The following is a 14,591-nucleotide window of genomic DNA, read 5'->3' as shown; positions in this document are numbered from 1 at the left end:
GGAAAGAATTTCTGCTGGAAAGTGGCAGCTGCATTCTGACATTCATGTAATGGGAGCAACTGAAAGCTTTATGGTGTGTAACTGTGACACTGCATTCCAACATAAGCTTCTCCCTGCCCTTCTTCCAACCAATAAACTATTCTTCTTCTCTTTTCACTCTCACCCTTCCTAATCTTCTTCTGTTTATATGCTTTAATCATAACAGCAACAAATCCATCCCTGCTGGTATTATCACACCGTTGCAAATTTTGGCTGTCTCCTTTGGCACTTCCCTTGTAGATGGAATGACACTGCCCACTTTGATGGGCCTTGATTCTCTATGTAAAATACTGCCCTGTCAATGAATATTTTCTCTATTAAACTATTTTCAGTCCAACAATAAGATACAGATTTTTGGGAGAACAGTTTTCTGGTTATTACCTTAACCCATAAAAAGGCTTTTCCTTTTTTTTTCCCTTTTTTTTTTTTAATTCAAACATTTTGGGCAAGTTTTCAGTTACCCAAATATTTGTAGTACAGAGTAATTTGCATTTTAGCCCTGTGAGACTTGTAAATGTAATGAACAGTCTGTGTGTTTAATATTTTTTATGTTTTTTAATAATTTGCAAATAGTTCAGTATGTAGAGCTGACCTGTTGAAAAATAGTTTGCAATGTCTGTAGAGAACGCTTCTGAGACTTTTGTATATTTAGCAGAATTCAGGGCTTCAGCTGGAAAAATTCTAAGAGTACTTCTTACTGGAAAATATTTCAAGTAATGTGAAACAACAGATAATTTTTTCCTGTGCCATGACCCAGTTGTAAGGTGAGGTATGGAAAGTCCCTCTCCTATCACTATTAAACAGGTTTCAGCATTGGAAGTCAAATAAAACACAGAAAATACTGACACCTGCTGAAAGGTGTGATTGAAAGTGTATTGATTTCAAAGGAGATTGTCAAAAGTCTCCATTTACTTGTCAGTCCAAGAGATTAATTTCTAACTACCATGATCAGTGTTTTATGGCAGCCATGGTCTTCATCTGTCTATCCAAGAACAGGTAAGAGAGTCTTGGTTTCTAGAGCTGGAAATATTGTGTCTTTGTTGACATCTATGTGGAATGTAGGCTGTCACATTTCATATCTGGGAAATAATCCTTTGATCAGATTTTTTTCACAGGGCAGGATTAAGACATATTAACTTTATGAAGATTTTGCCACTAGTTTCAACAGGAGCAAGATCACACACCCACCTGTACTGTAGGTGCAATCACAGAGGACCAGGAATACCCAAAGAGACATTGGGCACAGTCTCATTAGGGCTTTTCTTTTTTGGTTACTGTGCTTGTGATTACTGTTGTCAAACATGATTTCTTATTCTCAGCAGCTGAAGCTGGATACTGCTGAGATTTCTATGCCTCTCACTTGCTTACCTCAGTTACCTTTGTCCCATTTCAGTTCTTCTGCAATTAAACTTCACAGAGCAACTTCCAGTATTCTCTTAATAATACAGCACAGAGTTAATACAGTAGAAGCCTGATGGTTGATTCATGTTTTAACAGGACTCTTCATTTGGAGAGTCCAATGAGTTTGAATGCAGGACTCCAATGTATAAAGCTCAGAATCAAATTTATGCTAAGTCAGTGGAAAGTGGCCTTAAAGTAGACATAAATTTAGTCACACCTCACCTTGGTGCAAATGACACTCAGGTCCACATACCTAAGGATGTAATCATTGTATCCAGCACTGTATTTGTCATTACACTGGAGATCACAGTTTGAAATACACATACATTAACAAAAATGCTGGTCCTTGAATTTTGTTTCCATCCAAGTGGAACTGCCAGGAAGCACTGGAGGCTTGGGGTCTTATAGGTGTACTTCAAATAAAATTGGATAATGTATGTTAAATAAAGAAGGTGCCAGGACATGGAAAAACCGTGTGATCACTTGTAGAGTACTTTAAACAGATGCAAATTTTGCCTGCTATATATATATCATCAGGTAGAAGCTGAAAGAAAATAGTAAAAAAAGTAAGCTAAAGTTTTAATCCATTTGAAAAAATGTGTGGATTATATACATTTGAAAATAGTTGGTCAAATTCTGATGTTGAAGGAAGTATCATTTATATGATAATATTGGATATATTGAATGTAAGAAACAAAAAGTTTAATAACTTATAAAAAATCAGTTTGTTGTGATCCATTGTATTACATTTGACCACTTCATAAGAAAGATACCAAAAAAACTTCTGGTCAGGAAATATGAACCAGCATACACAAAAAGGAAGTTTCCCTTAGATTTACTTAAGTGTTGCTTGGCTTACATTTTTGCCGTTTACAAGTAGTGACTTTGTCTGATATCAGTGAGATCAACATTGCCCATACAAATTGATTCCCTTGAAAAAAAATCCAAGTATGACCTTATATTTTGCAACAGATGGTTCTGTTACTGAACATTGTGAAATTGTGAGAATTATGCTCAGCTGCACAAGATGTGTCTCAGTGTGCCCTGTATCTTTCATTACCTGTACCTTTCATCTTGAAGGAAGTTAATGCTATTAAGCTGTTTGGAAACAACACATTTCTGAGGTTTTCAGGAATATTTATATTTATGCTGTTTCTTAGATGGAGACCTGTTGAAGTTGACGAGCTCCCTTAAGGTCAGTAATTAGTGATGAAGTTTTTTAGAGGTGAGAGCTTTCTGCCTGGGCTATACCTATGATGACAGAAAAACAAGAGTGGTCTCCTTCTCCTCAGAATGAATTGAATATCTCAATCTATTAGAGTAGGGTATAAGTAATTTTAACTATAAAGACATAAAGTTAGCGATGAAAAAGGAGGGGCATCAGACACCAAGAGGCAGAGACATCCTTGACATCAAAGGTAAATGGAAAACAGCACTTGGACAGGAAACAGCCCCTGTCCCTCAGCCAGCCTGAGCTTAGGTTGTGTAAAGTTAATGGAAAGAGCTGTAAAGAAAGCTAAGAGAGTACATCTGTTATGGTGGCTGTAGTTTTTGCACCATATAAATATTGTAAATGTCATATATATATTATTATTTAATTTAATTTAATTATTATTATAATATCTAAGCTCCTGTTTATGGACTTTTCCATAGTCCAACAAATATTTTTTGTCCTGATGTGAAGTATAGCTTCTGTGCCCCCATTTGCCTTCCTTGGAAGCAGTAAAAAATTACCACAGGTAGAGAGTATATGCAGTGTTCACCATAACACTTGTAGATCTTGTTTACATGCTCACAGTAAAATTCATCAAATATTTGAAATCACAAAGGAATTCTCCGTCGACGCTGATCTTTGTGTTTTGTTTCAGTAGCATTTTCTGTTGGCTGAAAAAAAAATCCTTTCCTGAGCTTTTAAAAATACTTTAATTTAATGAGTTCCATATCAGAAAAGGGGGCCTGTGAGAGTGAGAGTGATAGTGCTGTGAGTCTGCCATCTTCTCATCCTGTGCTGTGTCATCAGTTTTTGGGGTTTGGATCTTTTTCCAAAGCACCATAAATACGTCATTGGGTGCTGGAATATTTCTTACAGCTTGATGGGAAGGAAATGCAGAATGGTTGTGGGCTAGGTTTAGTGATCAATCTTGTGCTGGAGTGTTGAAAAGATCATCTTATTAACAGAATACTTTGAATTATAAGTATTTTTCCATGGTGTTCTCAACTTTGCTTTTTTTCTGATTTGTTTTTTGGGGTTTTTTTTGGAGGAAGGGTGAAGGTTTTGGGAATAATGTGTGATTGGCTTTCTTCTTCTGAAGGGGTATATTTCTTTCCTGAGCATAACAACTCTGCAGATGTTCTGCCAGCCTTCTGTGTAAGTGAAACATAAATGCATTTTTAATTTTTGAATGTGTTAAACATTTACCCAAAACAAGGAATAGAGGGGGGGGAAATCCTCAAATTTTAAGTCAAAGCATTTGCTTTTCATCATTCATTTACTCAACATCTGTAATATGCAGTCCCAGGACAATGTACTTGCATGAGAAAAATTGAATATATAAATAACATCATCAGGCTTTATGTTAACTAGTTTTTTTACAGCTCCCTGACACCATGTTCTGGTTTGGGAAGTCAAGGCTGTCTGTACATCAGTGTAAGGGGACATTTCTCTTTCTCTCACCATTCCTGCTGGTAACAGTTCTGCAGCTGGGACACTATACCTTGGTGCAGCATAAACAATGGTGTCAGTACAGACTCTTGATACCTGCTTTAGCATTTTAGATTTTTCATTTCTTTCCATCACATTTACTTAGGTTACTTGTTTCACCCAGAATATTATTTACCGTCCTTTGCATTTACAGCCCTTAAAAAATTGTGTAGTTATTCCCCACCTCATTACCTTTTTGCTCCCACTTTGCCACACAATTCATTTTTTTTTTTCTCTATGTATAAACTTCCTCCAGAAATTTTATCATCCAAGCCCCTTGTTAATTTTAGGCTGTATTTGTGGCTCACTCTTGGTTGAAATCTTTCCATTTAGGATGTAGAGCACAGGAAGAAATCTGCATTGTCTCCCAGAGGCAGAGCTTCCTCTGGCATTTGTGATGTGTTTCCTCACTGTGTGTAACATGCAGTTGCAGAGCTTCTCTCTTGTTTGCTTTCTGCACTATATCATATTGCAAACTTGCATCTCCCATGTGTCTTTACCACTGTATTACTTGCCAGGATTTTTGCTACTCATTCATGCTTTAGATTATTTTTACTTGGCATATTTAAAAATAGTAGTAGCTTCTGAGTTTATTCTGTGAGCTGAATGATTTAAATACCAAATTCATTATTTTACTACCACTTTCCAGTTCAGGAGTGGGTGTTGTTTTGGGGGTTTTGTTGGTAGGCAGGTATTTTCTGAACTTCTGCTTCAGAAAATTACCTTAAACATCATAAAGCAGACACCCAAGTTGGATCTCAGAGAGGTGGTTTGGCATGTACTGAAGCACCATGTCCATGGAAACTCTAGTCTAGCTACAAAAGAGGTAGTGATAGTCAGTATGAAATACCTCTAGCTGCTTGTCTTATACTGCCTGTCTGAAATTTGAAGATCAAATCTTCAAACGTTGAGCTAATACCATAATTACTGTATATTTTCAGCTTTTACAGAAGTAAATAATAGATTCTGGTCTTTTTTCATTGCCATGTTAAGGGACACCAGTGTATTTACAGTGTTTTCAATGCTGGAAATCCTACACTGCTGTGGATGGGCCTCTTTAGAGAATACTTGCTCAGATGCTGCTTAATGGTAGCATTTGTTTCCCTCAAAATATTGTTTACACATGTACCCTGCTGCTTCTCCCTGGAGGAGGGGTCTCATTTTGTTCTGTATGATGAAGTTAGAAGTCGTAGGTCCTCTGTAATCAGTGGGAGGCAGACAATTCTACTAGAAAGTGGTTTTAGATCACTTGATATTTTCTGAGAATCTGTCCATGACTGACTTCATTTGGGAGTCTTGGGTGATTTATCTCCTAACTCAGGCACCTCAGTTTAGAACCAGTCGTGAACTTGGATAACACTGAGCCAAGATGGACTCTGAAAAGAGCAAAGGTTTTTCTCAGTTATTTTCCCACCATTTCATGGTGCAATTTCAGCAGATGCCTTCAACATCTATGTATGTAAACACATACAGAGTTAGTGTCGGGCTGTTCTTTCCTTGCTGAGCAACTGATGAATGATCCCTTGATAACAGAGGGGAGATCTGTATATACTTGCCAAGGTGGACACACAGTGTGTTTAGAATCTCATGTAGACAGAACTGATTATTAAATATCACTGAACATGGCAAGGTATTTCTGGTTGGCTGAGGTAAGTATGCTAAGAATTGTATTTCAGTTCTTTTTTTGTATAAAACATCCCAGGGCCCACAATATGGCTCGTGACAGCAAGAGGCAAAATACAGTTTAGATTCCAGGCGTGAAGGCTTCCAAAACTCAAACTTGATTGCGTCACAGATGTCCTGTATTTAGAAGAATTCCTAGTCTACACTGTTTTCTAACCTGTGCCCAGATGTCCAGCTGGCTTTGGCCAAAATCCTGCCAGGGAACATACTTAAAGTTGTTGGTCTTAGAGCCTAGGCCCTAGCCCAGTTTCACTTACCAGTGCTGAGTTTACGATGCAGGCTGGAAAACATGGGGTTTATCACATGTTATGAGAGAACATTTTTTGTATTGTTTTCACCTCTTTCTATTAACAGAAGACATACAAGGGGGAAAAATCATGTCATATAGTCAATAATGAGTGTCTCTGCTACAATAAAGCTCAGGTTATTCCTCTCCTGACAGAGAAAACTATTTGTCATACTGCTGTTCTGGCACAGCTCAGCTCTGTGCATGTATGCATACTTTAGTGTATGAATTTGCTCTTTTAGTGTAAGATGTCATTAATATTCATGTAACCAGAGTGCTGGATGGGGATCTCTAGGTATTGCTATATTTATTCAGTGAAGAATTAGAAGCATGTACCTGGGTATGTGCACGGGTGTGTGTGCCTGTGTGCATGTGTTGGACTTGGCACATGCCCATTCTGCCTAACGCTTTAGAGGTAAAGGCACTGAGGTTGTCAAGCAAAATTCAGTCCAAAGTTTATGTGATAAGCGGATCTATGGACTGCTTGCATACTTTTATGCTCAGTCCTTAAAAGTGCATTTGATTTTATTTTATAAAACTCATGTTTTATATGTTTGACGCTATTGTTTGGGTGCATGTGTGTCTATATAAAAGGAAAATAGCATCCTGACCTTGTAAATCATGTTCATCCTTAGGATCATTGCTCTCTGCTGTTGTCCTGTTGCATTTACGCTGCTGTGCTCTCATCTACATGAAAACACTAACTGGATCATTGTATGTTTAAAGGTGGCATTGGGTAGTTCTGCTGAACAGTAATTTCTTCAGACACTGTGCAAGAATTTCTGCCTCTGTGAGTGTCTGTGCATCCTCCATGTGCCTTTCACAGCCCCTGAATGTGTTGATTCCCTTAAAGAACTCAATCCCTATCTAGATCCTCAGTATGCCTATGGAAATTCTGCCATAAGGTCCTGTGATCAATCCTGGATCCTTGATTCATTTTGTTCTCAAACTATGAAAATTCAAATACCCTTAGTGAAGCTGAGCTGACAAACATGAACAGGATGCTTGTTGGTGGCACTCAAAAAGTGTTTTTTTCTAGGCAGCAAGAATTCCTTCAGCCTGTCAGAGAATTTAAGAGTGTTATTTGGTTTTACCAGCATGTTCACAGAGTTGCATATACTAACTGCATTTGTTTGGAAAACAAATTCAGCTCTTCAGGGAGCACGTTATGCTCCTCATAGAAAAAGACTTTCTGTAGAAAATTTTAAAATCTTTCCTTCTGTCACTTAGTCTCTCAGATTTTATGTAATGAAATTAGAAGTCTGGAAAGAAAGAAATAGAAAAATAGAATGGGTCTGATGCCAAAGGGAAAATTTGGGCACTAAGAAACAGGAAATGTAGAAGATTTAACCTGGAACTTGGAAATCAAGTGCACATGTCTCTGCCCTGTTCTATACCCCCTGTAAGTTGGGAGGGATCCATAAAAGATGTTAACAGAAGATTCTATTGTGCTAAGCAGCCACTAGTGAACTAAGCCACCATGACACTCATTAATTGTAACAAAAAATACAAATGTTTTTTACAAAATGTTGGTTATTCACAATTTTTTACAATTTTGCTTTACAGAAACAGTTTGATTACCCAGAAAAGTAAGCTTTGCTTAGAGCAGAGAATTGTAATTTACCATATAGTTATTTAAAATATTCTTCCTTTTGCAATGTATATTTTCATGTGGAGTCATCTAACTTCACAAATTTTGGTTTATTTGTCTATAAAAAGCATGCTAAGACTTCTCTGTGGGGCTTAATTCTTATAAAGCACTTCGAAATTAAAAGTTATAAGATCTTCTGTTAACTGTGTTTACTTTTGTTGCCTCTTTAATATGCCAACCATTTGTTTAGAATTACAGGCAATACATAGGATGAAGTAGAACAAAATGCATTCAGTATGTTTTGACTTCACACCAGGAGAAAAACAGTATTTTGTCACTTGTGTCCATTCTTTAGCTCTTTTGTTGTCATGAAATCCCATGGATTTGTTGATACCAAGCTGTGACAGAGTTTGCTGGTACAAAAACCAAATGACATCTTAAATAGACGAAGAAGAAATTATTCAGGATTTTAAAGTAGAAAAATGTATTTTTCTACTATATTTTACATACCCTATTATATGTAATTCATGAGTAAGCAAAGTGAATGGGCAAGCCCAGCAAGTCCTGCTGTGGGGAGAGGACAGCCCAAGCCAACACTGTCTGGTTTGTCCTGTTCATTTTCTTGGAAATCTGCTCAGCACAGCTGTGGCAATAAAGCACAGAATACTTCCCTAATCCTTGTTGTTTTGCCTGCAGGTTTCTGCATACTGAGTAGGAGAAATTGTGTGATTAATGTGGCATTTCATGTCAAGAGTAGACTGTAGATTACCGTTAAGTGCATCATTATATTATCTTTGAGAAATTTACTAGGTTTCACCTGACAGATAATAGCTTTTCCTCTGCCAACACAAGAGGGGCATAACAAACTAATACATGGGGTGACCTAATATATATCAAAAGAAGTGCTGCTTTTAACAGAGAAGCAGCTCTTGCTTTTTGTAGGGTTTTGAAGGATTTTTAAATTAAACTTCCTCACTTGTTTTCTTTCCAGAGCTGGGTGTTTGGGTGGCAATGCTGTGCTTGGGTGCTCCGTTACTGAGCACCGGTTGGTGTGATGGCTCCCATGTAACACATCATGGATTGTTCCATTGCTTCTGACCCCTGATTTGAAGTCTGAGTTCCCTGTGAGCTCTGAAATGCATAACTGGTGTGGGATCTGAGCCTTGTGATCTTTTTGGTTGTGGTTATTGTATTAACCATTTCTGCTGTCCTGGTGATCAAGACCAGGTTATGCAGCAGGAGCAAGTGCTTTCCAAAAACTTCCCTGCTCAAAACCCAGTGAGAGCCTCCAGCAACGACTGCTTCTGTCATTAAGCAGAGTGGACCAGTGGTTTATTTCTGAGAAAGTTTCACTTTCCGGTATTTTCTTCAGTGGACCAGAGTCTTTTTATTTTACAGCTCTGATAGAGACAGATATCAGAGCATACCTGTGGCATACCACTGATGGGCAGGAATGGTCTGTTCATTGAGAGCCAAGGGACAGGACTGAGAAAGCCTGGCTGTTAATTACTGTAGTCACCTACCTGGAGTCTCCTCTGAAAAAAAAATCTTTAAAATTACTCCTGCTCCTTTCTGTTGGTCAGTGTCTGCCTTTTCACATCCTGACTACTTTTCTCTCCCGTTTTATTTCTCCTAGCAAAATGTCTCTGTATTAAGAGCAGGTGGCAGGGTGTGTCAGCCCTCTCCAGGCCCTTGGCTGTGTGGGCTCAGAAGGCACAAACCGGAGGGCCTGAGTCTGCAACCAGCATTTCTTGCATAATCAAAAATGGCTGATTTCTAAAGCATTGACCTCCTGTTGCTGGCATTAAAGGACTTAAATGATCTGAAAATTGAGTCATTTCTTTGAGTACTGGTTGTAAGTGGCATCCAGGTTTTAAGCATGATTTTGCATCCTCAGCACTGTCATTTACCACTCCCTTAAAAACGTAGTATTACCCACTCAAACTTCAAATTGTAGCTGAAGAATATATTTCAATTCATTCAGTAGAAGGCACTAGTGGAAAATATTACTCTAGGGGTGTTTTTAACTTTATCCAATTTGCATACTTGTAGTGTTTTTATAAGGAAACCATTTAAAGGTTTTACAAAAATCCTTTGCTGGTGTGGTTGAAACTTTTAAATTGTGCAGTATTAAACAGGAACTTATTGTAAATTTAATGGTTTGGCTTTTTGTAGTCTGTTCTCATTTTAATCAAAACAAAACAACTTTCAACCTTTAATGCAAATCCAAACCCAAGTTGAAATAACCATTATGCACTGAAGCTGTGATGGTACTCAGTTGTCATTTTGTCATCTTGCTTTGGATTGATTTAGATAAAGCTCAATCAAAAGCCTGGATGTACAAGAATGTATGTGTTCTCTATATAGGTAGCTTGCTGGAAGCCTTTGCTTTATTCTTTTATATTTATATGGACCAGTGATCATGGAAAGTAAATCATATTCATTAGGGATCCTTCCTAAACAAAGTACCTTGGTCAATACCATGCTTTTACTAAATGAGTATTTAATATTATTTGCTTTGAGAGCTCACTTTTCCTGTAAAATAAGTAGTTTCTCTTCCCTCTGTGTTCTAAACTTTACTGTGCAGGTCATAACATTCCTGCAGTTAATGGACTGATTGCTCTAGATATGAAAATATATAAACAATGTCAAAAGGGAAACTCCTGAAGTCCCCACGCCTTCCTCCTGTTGTTTGTGTTGAAACAATCAAGGGCAGAACATTCTGGGCTGGTTTTTTCTCTGGACACATGCTCAGGCCATGCACCATTTCATTTTCTCTATGATATATATACACTGCTAGATAAGGGAGTAGGAGCTGCCTTGGCACCCACATGAGTTATGTGAAGAGTTTGCAGGTAATGTTAGCCTTTGGTTCTTAACAAAATGTGGAACTTCAGAGACAGTACATCAGATTGTAGGCCCTTGAACCATGCAGGGCTTGAGCCCAGTGAAATATAGAGTTAAAAATTAATGATAAAATAGAAGCAGTTGCCTTGGTGACTAACCAAAAGAGCATCTATGCCTTGAATCATGAACTTTAGTGTATGTGCCATCCTGAATGTTGAAATCTCCCAGTTCAATAGCATGATAAGTGAAAAACTGGTAAATAAATTGAACTACCATTGTACAAATACTGTTGATTGTCACAATCATCAATAGTGACAATTCCAGTATAATTTAAGCATACTTGTACTATTTTTAGTGGGTTGACCAAAGCAGAGTCAAGGGTAGTCAACTCCTGGACATGAGGTGTGTTTGCCTTCAGTGGAGTCACCAGCCAACTTTCTGTAGTTCCTTGATCCACTCAAGTCACTGTTTCCAGTGTCTCTGCTTGCTCAGCTCTCTGCCTTTCCATGTGCTTAACAGATAAATATTACTGGAGTTTGAATTTGGGGTAGTTTAAACTAGGTGAATCTGAATTTTACCATCTAATACTTTTAATATTTGTGTATTATATCTAAACTTATGTATATGAATGGATATACTTTTTATTATATAAATAATTATAACTATTGGAATACTTTTTGTATTTTGACTGATGGTTATTGATGATTATCCTTAAGTATGAGAAGGGTCTCCATAAATAAGATCATTAACCTTTGCACATTATTTGATGGTATTTATGTTTCATTAATACTTGTGACAATACCTAGTGCTTTTGACAGGCAGTGTCCTCCATTTTCAGAATAATTGGCTTAATAATAGTAATAATTCTGAATTTTTTAACTTGACTGTAATTATGTGCCACCTACCTGAATTCATATAGTGTAAACTGTGTATAGATAAGACCCAGGCATTTGAAAACAAAAAAAAAAAAAAAAGGAAAAAAAATTACCTGATGTTGAGCATTTAAATCTTATTGATTTCCTTAATTTTCCCTGAATATTTCTACTTAATTTATTTCAAGACACAAATATGACATACTTTTTATCATTATATGTATCATATATACACTTCTGTTGCAAAGAAGTTAAACTAAATCTTTCAAGCAATTCTGCAGCCAAATGCACATTTCAAGATCCTGGTTTTGGAATCCAGCAGTAAATTAAGAAATACTGGATAAATGTTTGAAAAATATGAATTTTACATTTTTCTGTTATTGTCTGCAAAAGGTTTAAAAAAGAAATTACATAAAATTATCCTCCATCTTTTAAATTTGTGGGCCATTACAAAATGCAGGAATGTACAGGACGGGGTAACAGCTTTCTTGGTTTGTCCTTTTTCTGCCAAGCTTTAGCAGCTTTCCCCGTGGTTAGAACAGCCATCCAAGCAACTAATCCTATATCTATAAACTGCAATGTCAAAGGATTAAAGTGTGCCTGGGAATGCAGGTCAAATCTGCTTTAGATCACAACAGTTTGGGTTCAGCTCCTAGCTGAAATATCACAAAACTACCATGTAATTTAGGAAAAGTTTTGCATTCCTGTACTTCAGCTGCTGGTTGCCTTTAATAAAAAGAGGCCCAGGATTGATTTCCCTGCGAAGGTATTTTTCTTTGTCTCAAACCAAAGTAGTATCAGCTGGAAAGTAGATGGATTTCTTAAAATAGTTCTGTATTTTATATAAATAACTCTTTCAAAGTCTGCTTTTAAAATTCTGTAAGAAATAGAGTTTCTGATGATGGATGCATGACACAGAGGTTTCCCTGCCCTCTCTCTGTCTGGCTGAACACAGTGACTTAAGGGACAGGGGGAAATGCTGGCAAGTTCCTGCCTGGCACAGCCCTTGTATCTCCTCTGGGACTTCTCCACCTCTCCACGTGCCCCAGAATGACAGGTGTGAGGCTCTGCAAGAACAGTGTCCAGAACCTGGCTTGGAGGTGTTGCTGAGGCTGTCAGTCTACAACCTGCTTCCATAAAAACTGCTTCCATGAAAAAAAAAGAAGAGTCATTTTGATAGGAAACTCTAACTGAAGGAAACAGGACCCACTTCTTGTGAAAGCCTGCTGCCTCCCTGAGTTAAACCCTCCCTGAGGGTTAAAGATGTGAAGGGAAAGCTTGCCATCTTCCCACCCTGGTACAGCTCTTGGATTATTATCCATTATTGATTCTTCAGGTAGACAACAATGAAATTGCCACAAGCAGCCCAAGGAGAATAAAGAGAGGCTTCAGGGCCTTGGGATAACTGGTTAAGGAATCAAAAGCACAGATGGTATTCTCTGTCCTTCCAGCTGCAGGGAATGATGAGGGAAGAAACAGGAAGAGCCAGCAGATCAATACTTGACTCTGACCAGTTGTTCTCTGAGTATCCAGATGTGGACAGGGAGCAGAATGAAGCTCCCATAATCTGAGCGGAAATGTTTGGTGACCTGCTTCACAGCACAGACACACAGTTGTCAGTGGCCAGCAGGACGAGGGCAGTGATTGTCACCTTGTACTGGGCAATGTTGAGGCCATGCCTTGAGTGCTGTGTTCACTTCATGACAAGAAAGACATTGAGGTGCCGAGTGTGTCCAGAGAAGGACAAGAGAGCTGGGAAGGGCTCTGGAGCACAAGTCTGATGAGTGGCTGAAGGAGGTGAGTGGAGAAAAGGAGTTTCAGGGGGACCATATTGCTCTACAACTACCTGGAAGGAGGGTGTAGCCAGGTAGGGATCAGTCTCTTTTTCCAAGGAACAAGCAATAAGACAAGAGGAAACAGCTTGAAGTTGTGCCAGAGGAGGTGTAGATTGGATATTAGGAGAAAATGCTTCCCAGAAAGGGTTACCAAGCACTGAATAGGGAAGTGGTTGGTTCACCATCCCTGGAAGTATTTAAATGATGTGTAGATGTAGCACTTGGGGGACATGGTTTATTTGTGAATGTGGCAGTGCTAGGTTAACAGTTGGACTCAGTGATCTTAAAGACCTTCTCCAACCTAAAGGATTCTGTGATTTTATTATATTTCCTGAATGTTTGCTGTTTGTTCTGTTACAATACCCAAATTTTGTAAGCTTCTCTTGGTGGCATTCCCTGCCTTCCGTTGGAGGGCTGCTGGGACCAGGAGTGCTGCACACAGGTGTAGTGGTGTACATTAGCTGTGTCTCATCTGGGAGTAAAGAAAACTACCATAAAAGATATATTTCAAAAATAATAATCAAATTTGGACAACATGTAGGATGATGTGCACTAAGCAGACGTGTAATTGCATTTATTGATAGTGAGTCACCAAGAAAGCCCAGCTGTTTATACCTTATGATCTGCCAATGCAATGTCCAGATCCTCTCTTACTTTTTATTTATTGGTGCTTCTGTTTGGTAGGGCTGTATCTCTTTGAAGATTATTTCTGTATGAGTTATTGCTATATATTTTTACTTCCATAAAAAAGTTGCAGTTATTCTTTTAGAATGTTTGCTTGATGTTAGCATTGAAATACAACTAAGAGTAGGTGTATTAACTCACTTTTAATTAGTATGAGTGGGTGTGATTTTAATTAATTTCTTTGTAATTTAAGGCTATAGTGTATTATTATTATACCATAAATTAATTACCACCTTCAGAATGTCTATTTTGTTATAAGATAAAAAAGCAATTTTATGCCAGTGTACACATTATAGTGAAGAGGCTGTGTTCTTGTTCTGGCCAAATTGAGAGCTGCAAATTGAAAACCCTGTGTGTTGTCAGTTTTTAAAGCTGCCATCAGAGCAGCTGACATTTTTTAATTTCGTTGGTTGGTTTACTTAGAGAAAACAGCTTACCAGGTGAAATGAGCAGCAGTGTTCTTTTCTGACACAAAAAGCCCGCCGGGAGTAAGCAGAGGGCTCCTGCCTGCTGCCCTCTGCTGGGGCTACTCCTGCTGGTGCTTCCCGGTTCCTCATGATCTCCAAAGGCCACTCACCTCTAGAGTTCTTCCCTGTCTTATATTAAAACATAATTCCATATACTTGTCTGCTACGTGTTTTAAAAGATTGAA

General features: G+C 38.1%; 1 protein-coding gene across 3 annotated transcripts in view; it reads left to right on the top strand.

The window, feature by feature from the left end:
• Nucleotides 1-14,591, top strand: part of LDAH (lipid droplet associated hydrolase) — a 109,721-nt gene that overhangs the window by 56,219 nt on the left and 38,911 nt on the right. The gene's annotated exons all lie outside the window — the stretch shown is intronic.

Source organism: Zosterops lateralis (assembly GCF_965231275.1).
Source record: "Zosterops lateralis genome assembly, chromosome: 3".
In the NCBI taxonomy this organism is placed as follows: domain Eukaryota; kingdom Metazoa; phylum Chordata; class Aves; order Passeriformes; family Zosteropidae; genus Zosterops; species Zosterops lateralis.
Note: the sequence above shows the minus strand (reverse complement) of the source record. Positions and strands in the feature narration are given on the sequence as shown.